Genomic DNA, 10,455 nt, shown 5'->3' on the forward strand with positions numbered 1-10,455 from the left:
AACATCCAGTATGCGGCAGTCCTGTGGGCGAAAATGCCTTGTTGATGCTAGAGGTCAGAGGAGAATGGGCTGACTGATTCAAGCTGATAGAAGAGCAACTTTGATTGAAATAACCACTCGTTACAACCGAGGTATGCAGCAAAGCATTTGTGAAGCCACAACACGCACAACCTTGAGGCGGATGGGCTACAACAGCAGAAGACCCCACCAGGTACCACTCATCTCCACTACAAATAGGAAAAAGAGGCTACAATTTGCACGAGCTCACCAAAATTGGACAGTTGAAGACTGGAAAAATGTTGCCTGGTCTCATGAGTCTCGATTTCTGTTGAGAAATTCAAATGGTAGAGTCAGAATTTGGCGTAAACAGAATGAGAACATGGATCCATCATGTCTTGTTACCACTGTGCAGGCTGGTGGTGGTGGTGTAATGGTGTGGGGAATGTTTTCTTGGCACACTTTAGGCCCCTTAGTGCCAATTGGGCATCGTTTAAATGCCACAGGCTACCTGACCATTGTTTCTGACCATGTCCATCCCTTCATGACCACCATGTACCCATCCTTTGATGGCTACTTCCAGCAGGATAATGCACCATGTCAAAAAGCTCGAATCATTTCAAATTGGTTTCTTGAACATGACAATGAGTTCACTGTACTAAAATGGCCCCCACAGTCACCAGATCTCAACCCAATAGAGCATATTTGGGATGTGGTGGAACAGGAGATTCGTGCCCTGGATGTACATCCCACAAATCTCCATCAACTGCAAGATGCTATCCTATCAATATGGGCCAACATTTCTAAAGAATGCTTTCAGCACCTTGTTGAATCAATGCCACATAGAATTAAGGCAGTTCTGAAGGCGAAAGGGGGTCAAACACCGTATTAGTATGGTGTTTCTAATAATCCTTTAGGTGAGTGTATATCATAGATTTTTTGCTGGTTCGCGGATTTCTGCGGACAATGGGCCTTTCAATTTATGTTACATGCTTCCTCAGTTTGTTTGCCCAGTTGATTTCATACAAGGGATGCTATTGGCGGATGGCTGAGGAGCTACCCAATCAGAGCACGTATTACATATTAAATAAAACTCCTCAATGATATTCGATATGCTTTCCATGCGCTGCTTCGCACATTTAAAAACTCTAACAGCCCATATTGATTTTTCATTGTTTGCTTTTCTCTGTCTCTCACTCTCTCTGAGAAATACAGGCAGATACTTATCCATCATGCAATACCATCAGGGAGGCATATGATTGGCCCCATTATTTGCTCCTGATGGAGGAGGTGTGAGCAGAGGGGCTGTTTTCACAGAGGCTGTTTGCTTAGAAGATACGGACGCGCCTGTAAAAAAATGCTGAAAGGCTACCTTCACATTGATCCCTTCATTGCGCCGCTTTATCGCGGTGCTTGCATACTTAAAAGCGCAACAGCCCTACTGATTTTTGATTGTTTACTTTACTCTCTCTCTCTGATATTCTCTGCTCCTGATGGTGCACCTTGAAGAGTAAGATATGTCATCTCCGTCTTGTCATGGAGCACAGTTTAAACTTTTGACTAAAGGGTGTTATTTCATGTCTAGAGGGCTCTAATAATGTTAAAAAACATATTTATAAGGTCGTAAACAGGTTTTCAATGCTCTAACTGCAAAAATATTAGATTTATAAATAAAGAATCCTACTTCTTGGAAATTCATTTATCTGTCTGAAGCGGATCAACCGCTATAAACGAGGGTTTACTGTATAACTGTGCGGAGAATATTTATAAACAGTGTGGGAGAGTTTCTAAGAGCTTAAAATATATAAAAATAACCATACAAACATATGGTTTCTACCTACTAGCTCCCTACTTGAAGGGGATTGTGCAGAGGGCTTATTATGACTTAACTGAGGAGCAGGCTGGCAACTACGACGTTCTGAAAAGTGAGGTGTTCAAACAGTACGGCATATCTCCGGAACAGCAGGCAAGAGAATTGAGAGAGTGGAAATTTGATGCCGAAAGGCCACTCAGAACACAGGCATTTGAGGCATGGAGCAAGGTTTGTCTTGCCATATCCACTTTGTCATTTTACTGTATTCCAGTGCTTTTGATCGATTTTGCTTCTATTTGTACGCAGGACAATATACGGGGACGGTCCCCAAAACTTTATTTTTGTGGATTTCTTTATTGAATAACTCTCCACAACCTATAATTTTTGTTGTATTCTTGTCACTTGATTACAAGGATCATGCAAACTTGACCTGAATAGATGTCACTAGAAGCAGTACAGCATCGGCATGTTTTTTTAGTTTGAAGGAGCTGCTTCACTCCTTGCTCATACAGTGATGTCCTGTAAAAACTCTCTTTGTTTTCTTTTAACAGTGTTTGATGAACATTACCATTGATTTTAATTAGTACAGCTGCGTATTAATCGCAATTACTGTATATATTCGCAGATAAGTCAGGACTTCATTTTATCATATAATTTCTGTTATTTATGTTATTTTATAATGTCAGTTGAATGCAGAAAACTCATGCTATTCGTCCAAGAGATTGTGATATTCTAACGCCCACCTGAGAGAGTAACCATGGAGCGCACTGCCTTTTTTTTCTATATGGGTGCGGCAATGTGTTGTTTCAGCATGTGCTCCTAACCTCTCTCCCTCTCTCTGTCTATTGTGTCTACGTGACCACACGGTAATACCTGAACTTTTCTGAAGCAACGTTTACACTGATTTGTGTTTTTTGCGTCTCACACCCTCATACACCTTTATCGTAAGAGCATCCCTTATCTACGATGGAGCGTTTGATCAGAAGAAAATATGAAGTTGGTTTTAAGTTAAATGTCATTGAACCAGTGAAAGAAATTGGTAACTGAGCTGCTGCAACAAAATTTGATGCGTCTGAGAAACTGATGCGAGATTGGAGGGGGCAAGAAGATGTAAAAAAAAAATTAAAGTTTTGCATTTTTGAATGGGCATATAAGTCGAGGTCTGGTTTTATGATCGATTTTTCAGGTTTTATGACCTGATTTGTATGTGAGTATATACAGTAATCGTACTTCCTTCAAGCAAATTAATATGTTTCTATAAAGCAGAAATAACTCAGTGGTTAATTTTTAATACAAAACAGTTTTAATAATCACTTTCTTATGCTTAATAAATAGTTCCAATTAGTTTATTTAGCAGTTTTGTGTAAAAATAAATAAATAAACAAGGAACCACTAATCAGTCAACAGCTCCAAATAAGTTTTTTTTTTATTATTTTATTGTGAGCAACATTAAAATGTAAATTAACCTAGCAGTTTGATTGGTTCTGTCAATAAGTCTGCCTTTAAAAGATATGAAGATTGAAAATAAGACATTACTGATTTTTCTGACCATGTATTCAACCTGTTTCTCAAGCTAACCAGTTTATTTACATTGTGGTTGTTTGAGAGATGATCCCCAGATACAGAAAAGAAATCTTCACAAGGGACCAGTGTTGTGAAACATTACTTTTAAAATTATCTTAGTTATTTTTTCATTACTTACAAAAAAGTAACTAAACATGTTATATAGTTACTTGTTATAAAATATAATGCATTACAAACTGTGCTTTTCCTTTTACAGTATTTTTTCTTCTATGAAAGCTATACTTCTAATCAAAATAAATCTATTTCCTTGAAGAGAAAAAAGAATATTGCAGCATTTATTGCTACTCCATTTCAGATCAAGAAAGATGATAACATAAAGCAGGACAGACTGAGAAAAAAACTTTTAGATACAGTATGTACCATGGTTATGGATCACAGTGCCACATAGTGTGGTACAGTTGTTTATTTAGATGTTTTAAATTTCACATTGTCATAAAATATATTATTAATAAATTAAAAAATCTGTTTTAATCTTCAGTCAAAATGGATGTAAATATTAGCATGATTAATTTGCACCGATTATTGATTACAGTATAATGTAATATACGTTAATGTAGGTTATAATGTAGGCTACAGTAGGTAACATACAATTAATTAATTTAACAACAACAGAAGTATAAGGAATCAAGTGATTCCACTTTGTGTCATCTGCTCTCTAGTTGCTCCAACATGGGTAACACGTGCACTGTGCTGTTTCAGGTCAGGTATCCCTCAGGAACAGTGCTGACCTATTGTCTCTCTATACATGATGTCCTTATTTACTGGCAGACTTGGATTAGTAGACATCATCATAGTAATATTTACACTGTATGTACCATCTTGTTCTGGATGTTCCGCTATACTGTGAAATGTGATTTTTTTTTAACACCAATTTGTGAATGAAACATTGCTGATGGAACATGCTCTGCTTGTCTGTCTGCAACGTTAGCACACCACAGAAAACAAACCCGTTTGCTTTGCAGGTATACTTGGTTTGATTTGGACTGTTCTTGTGTTATTCTCAGCACTTTGAAGAGCTAGTGTATATATGAAACAATGTGTATGAAAATACAGGACGGGTGGCGTTCTTTGTTGATTCAGTCGGTTACTCAGTATTTTATGTTCCGCTAAAGGACAGTCCAATAATATAAATAATAGGTAGCAACTCTACTAGTGTATGTGGATGAAAATTATCAAGTGCCGGTGACATGCTGCTACTATTAATAGACTCAGATTCATTAGGCGCTGCTTTTTTTAACAGCATGTGAAGTGCAGTCAAATTAACTAGATTAAATAAACACATTTGGAGTTGTGTTAAAAAAATTTAATCGCAGAAATTTTTAACATGTTAATTGCATGCATTTACAGTGATTAGAACATTAGAACATTAGAACAATCTAGACGAGAACAGGCCATTCAGCCCAACAAAGCTCGCCAGTCCTATCCACTTGTTTCCTTCAAGAAAACATCAAGTCGAGTTTTGAAAGTCCCTAATGTCTTACTGTCTACCACACTACTTGGTAGCTTATTCCAAGTGTCTATCGTTCTTTGTGTAAAGAAGAACTTCCTAATGTTTGTGTGAAATTTACCCTTAAGAAGTTTCCAACTGTGTCCCCGTGTTCTTGATGAACTTATTTTAAAATAACAGTCTCGATTCACTGTACTAATTCCCTTCATAATTTTAAACACTTCAATCATGTCACCTCTTAATCTTCTTTTGCTTAAACTGTAAAGGCTCAGCTCTTTTAATCTTTCCTCATAATTCAACCCCTGTAGCCCTGGAATCAGCCTAGTCACTCTTCTCTGGACCTTTTCTAGTGCTGCTATGTCCTTTTGTAGCCTGGAGACCAAAACTGCACACAGTACTCAAGATGAGGCCTCACCAGTGCATTATAAAGGTTGAGCATAACCTCCTTGGACTTGTACTCCACAGATCGTGCTATATAACCTAACATTCTGTTAGCCTTCTTAATGGCTTCTGAACACTGTTGGGAAGTTGATAGCTTTGAGTCCACTATGACTCCTAAATCCTTCTCATAAGGTGTACTCTCGATTTTCCGACCCCCATTGTGTATTCAAACCTAATATTTTTACTTCCTATGTGTAATACTTTACATTTACTGACATTAAATTTCATCTGCCACAAATCTGCCCAAGCCTGTATGCTATCCAAGTCCTTCTGTAATGATATAACGGATTCCAAATTATCTGCTAATCCACCTATCTTGGTATCATCTGCAAACTTAACCAGCTTGTTACTTATATTCCTATCTAAATCATTTATATATATTAAAAATAGCAGCGCCCTAGCACTGACCCCTGTGGAACACCACTCTTAACATCGGCCAGTTCTGATGAGGTTCCTCGCACCATCACCCTCTGCTTCCTGTGTCTGAGCCAATTCTGCACCCATCTAAAAACATCACCCTGAACTCCCACTTCTTTTAACTTGATGCCCAACCTCTCATGTGGCACCTTATCAAATGCTTTCTGAAAGTCCAGATAAATAATATCATAAGCTCCACTTTGATCGTATCCTTTTGTTGCCTCCTCATAGAATTCCAACATGTTAGTAAAACACGACCTCCCTCTTCTGAACCCATGCTGACTGTTCAGAATAACTCCTGTCCTTGCCATGTGTTGCTCAATCTTATCCTTAATAATTCCTTCCATTAATTTTCCTGTGATGCTTGTTAAGCTTACTGGCCTATAGTTGCTTGGATCTGCCCTGTCACCCTTTTTATATAATGGGATGATATTTGCCATTTTCCAGTCCTTTGGAATCTCTCCAGTGCACAGTGACTTCCTAAAAATATGTGTCAAGGGTTTATATATGTACTCACTAGCCTCCTTAAGAACACGAGGATAAATATTATCTGGGCCTGGTGATTTGTTTGATTTCATCTTATTTAATCTGAGCAGCACTTCTCCCTCTACAATTTCCAAATCCCTCAGTACCTCCTTAGTAGTCACATTTACCTCTCTCACTTGTAAACACCTCAGAAAAATGTAAGTTTAGGGCATCTGCTATTTCATTGTCTGTATCTTTTAATTCCCCTTTACTATTCCTGATGAACTTGACCTCCTCCTTAACTGTTCTTTTACTACTAAAATACTGAAAGAATCTCTTGGGGTCTTCTTTCACCTTATCTGCTATATTCCTCTCCAACTGTCTTTTAGCCTCTCTGATATCCTTCTTAATGGTTGCCCTCATGTTCTCATACGCTACGATTCTCTTTGCAGTCATTAGTCTTATATGCCTTATACAGCAGTTTTTCCTTTGCAACTTCTTTTTAAATCTTTATTAATCCATCGTGGAGTTTTTTTTAGTTTCCTATTACTTCCAAATTTAGGTATGTATCTGTCCTGCATTACATGTAAAACATTTTTAAACCTGTTCCACTGCTCCTCGACTGTCTCCACATTTAAAAGCTTATCCCAGTCTATCCTACTTAGACTTTGTCGCATCTGCTCAAAATTAGCCCTACCAAAGTTCAACTTAACAATTTTAGTCTTTGCATCTGTACTCTTACAAAATACTGAGAATTGTATTACATTATGGTCACTTGACCCTAGTGGTTCAATCACCTCTACACCCTCAATTCTATCCTGATTATTACAGAATACTAAATCCAGACAGGCTTCACCCCGTGTTGGTGCTTTAACATGCTGTGTTAAAAAACAGTCGCTGATTACTTTTAAAAACTCCTGCTCTTGTGCTCCTCCATCTGCAAGGTTATCCCAGTTAATATTTGGATAATTAAAGTCCCCCATGACTATAATATCCCCCTGTAAACTTGCCTTTTTGATATTACTAAAAAGATGTGTGTTGAAATTACTGTCTGAATTGGCTGGTCTATAACACACTCCTAAAATAAGACCTATTTCCCTAATATTTTCCAGGCGAAGCCACATGTCCTCACTAAGATGGGGCTCATCATCCAACTGAAGATGACTTACATTTAAACCCTGTTTGGCATAAACAGCAACCCCACCTCCTTTTCTGTTCTGTCTATCCTTCCTAAAAAATGTGTATCCCTCTATGTTACACTCATCCCCATCTTTGTTATTTAGCCAGGTTTCCGTTATTGCTATAATATCATAATTATGCTCAGCTACATACAACTCCAACTCACTTACCGTAATTTAACCTCACTTACATTAATCAGCATCTCTAATTTTAATGGAACAAACATTTGGTTGAAAATACTCAAACTGTTGCATGCAGGAGTTTTCTAAACAGCTCACAGCTAAATCGCTAAGATTTAGGCATAGTGTCGTTAAAAACGATGACAAATAATTTTTCAAGCAGTTTAGGAGCATTCTGTTCTAATGCTAAAATTTTAGAAAAACGCTTAGGATTTAATGAACCATTACGATCAACAAAGAAAATTGAATTGTTACCTAACACCTAGCCATAATAAGTTAATTGAATTGAATATTGAATTGAATTGATTATCTTTTATTGTTGTTGCATTGAGAACAATACAATGAAATTTAAAACGGCTCTCCCAGAGATGCTTTCATCACTTACACACGCATCCTCGCACATACACAGATAAGTAAACTGACTGGATTTGTAAAATAATTTTAAAAATTATAATTAAAGTGCATAAAATATTAAAAGTGCATTTCAGAAATTGCACATCGTTTCTCACATGAAAACAAGTCCAAGGGTTTTAAGATAGTGAAAGTGAAAGTAGGAACAAAGAATAGAGGGCCGAGAATTAAGTTCTTGGACAGCTGATGGGTAAAAGCTGTTCCTCAGACTCGTGGTACGGCAGTTTAGGGTCCTACAGCGCCTTCCAGAGGGTAGCAATGTGAAAACGTGAAAGAAAGGGTGAGTATTGTCACTGATAATTCTGCAGGCCTTGCCTTAACATCCTGTAGACGTCTTTCAGAGGGGGGAGGGAGAGTCCAATGATTTTTTTTTATGCTGTGTCAACCACCCTCTCGAGGGCTGCCCTGTCTGCTTCTGAACAGTTTCCAAACCATGCCAAGATGGGATAGGTCAGTAAGCCTTCTATTGAGCAGTGATAAAAAGTCTTCAGCAAAGTGGCAGAGATGTGTTTTTTCCTGAGTATCCTGAGGAAGTGCAATCTTTGTTGGGCCTTCTTCACTGCAGCAGTGGTGTTTATATTCCATTTTAGGTTACTGCTGATGTGGATCCTTAGAAACTTAAAACTGGTCACCTGCTCCACCTCTTGATCTCCTATCCTGAGTGGCTGGCGCATGTTCAGTTTCCTACTGAAATCCAGGATGTGCTCCTTTGTCTTTCTGATGTTTAAGGACAGGCTATTTACCCTTTTTGGTGCCAGTACACACTTCGAAGAGCTTTCTTAGAGAGCACTGATGCCTGTTTGACATTTTCTTGTACCTACTTGCACCTATCATTGTTGGCCAGCCTTGAGGGGTCAGTGTCTTCCCTGTAAGATTCTGGCCCTGGTCATTAATGACTTTTAATGAGAAAAATACAGTTAAGTGCAATAAAATCAAATATTCTTGTGGGTAATCGCAATAAGTTGACATTTATTTGAACACACCTCTTTATAGAGTGTAATATTGCACTTCATATGTAGATAGATATGTCGGTGCTGACAGTGACAAAGTGATGCCTTTTTAGGCTTGTCCATGTGCCCAGAGCCTTAGGATATTTGATAATTTCAAAGCGGACAACATAATATTAGGAAAAATGACAGTATGGATATTAGCAAATTGCTAGAATGGCCCCCTGTTACTTTAATTACAAGACTGACTCCATTATTGCAACAGAAGAACTCCACATTGTTGGCCACAGAATGCTGTTAACACGTGACAGGACTAGTGCTTTTAGTAGTATTCCCCACCAATATGGAACCGAGCAGAATTAGACTGAATTACATCTGCCAAGCAAGTTTAATGTGGATGGTCAGAGCACAGACAACCCCAAACAATGGTAAACTTAAATTGGAGATCTCCATACGTGATGTTTCTAGTGCTGCAACAATTGGTGTTGAGTGTGTGATTAGTATAGTCTGTTGCATTTGATTAGTATAATATTTTATTAACTGTGGTCCCCTGCCCGGGGTTTGTTTCCTGCCTTGCACCCTGTGTTGGCTGGGATTGGCTCCAACAGACCCCAGTGACCCTCTAGTTAGGATATTGCGGGTTGGATAATGGATGGATGGATGGATATTTTATTAATATGGTATGTTATACTTGTAGCATATGCTTGGTCTTCAGAAACCCTTAATGCATTTATTGACATTTTTATTTTGGTGCCCTGGACTAACTGCTGGTCTTTAATAAGCTTTGTTTTTTAGATGACCAAGGAGCAAAAGGTCTATTCAGTTGGGTTTGTCTGTTGTTCATAGTGGCTGGTCTAGATAGATAGATACTTTCCCAAGGGGAATTTCACATAATCCAGCAGCAGTATACTGATACAAAAAACAATATTAAATTAAAGAGTAATAAAAATGCATGTAAAAGCAGACAATAACTTTGAGTAATGTTAGCGTTTACTCCCCCAAGTGGAACTGAGCGGTCGCATATTGTGGGGGAGGAAAAATCTCCTCAGTCTGTCACTGAAGCTGCTCCTCTGCCTGGAGATGACACCGTTCAGTGGATGCAGTGAATTCTCCATGATTGACAGGAGTTTGCTTAGCGCCCGTCGCCCATCTAGTCATAGAATGTAGGTTCAGAGGAATTTTACCAAAGCAGGTGACCAGCCAACAAATAATTGACAATAAATGTTGTACCAAATAATTTTTCAACTGTTAGTCATACATGAGACCTTGAAGTAATACAATTAATTTGTCTGGAATACCTGATCACCCTGAACCTATAAGGAGCAAGCCTATCTTTTCTAGGAGAGGACCATGACCTCAGATATACAGTAGACCTAACTGCATCACAGTCAGCTTCAAGCAGCTTCAAGGCACAGTGGATTTCACAGTCTGATGAAAATAAGAAGACAACATCGTCTACAAATAATCATGGTAAAGGCTGTAGGTTTGCAAACTGAAGACTTTCCAAGCTTTGTCTAGGCCTTGATATGCTTTGGCAGTAAGACGCCCAAAGTCATGTTCAACAGAACTGAATTA

Source organism: Polypterus senegalus, chromosome 1 (genome assembly GCF_016835505.1).
Source record: "Polypterus senegalus isolate Bchr_013 chromosome 1, ASM1683550v1, whole genome shotgun sequence".
In the NCBI taxonomy this organism is placed as follows: domain Eukaryota; kingdom Metazoa; phylum Chordata; class Cladistia; order Polypteriformes; family Polypteridae; genus Polypterus; species Polypterus senegalus.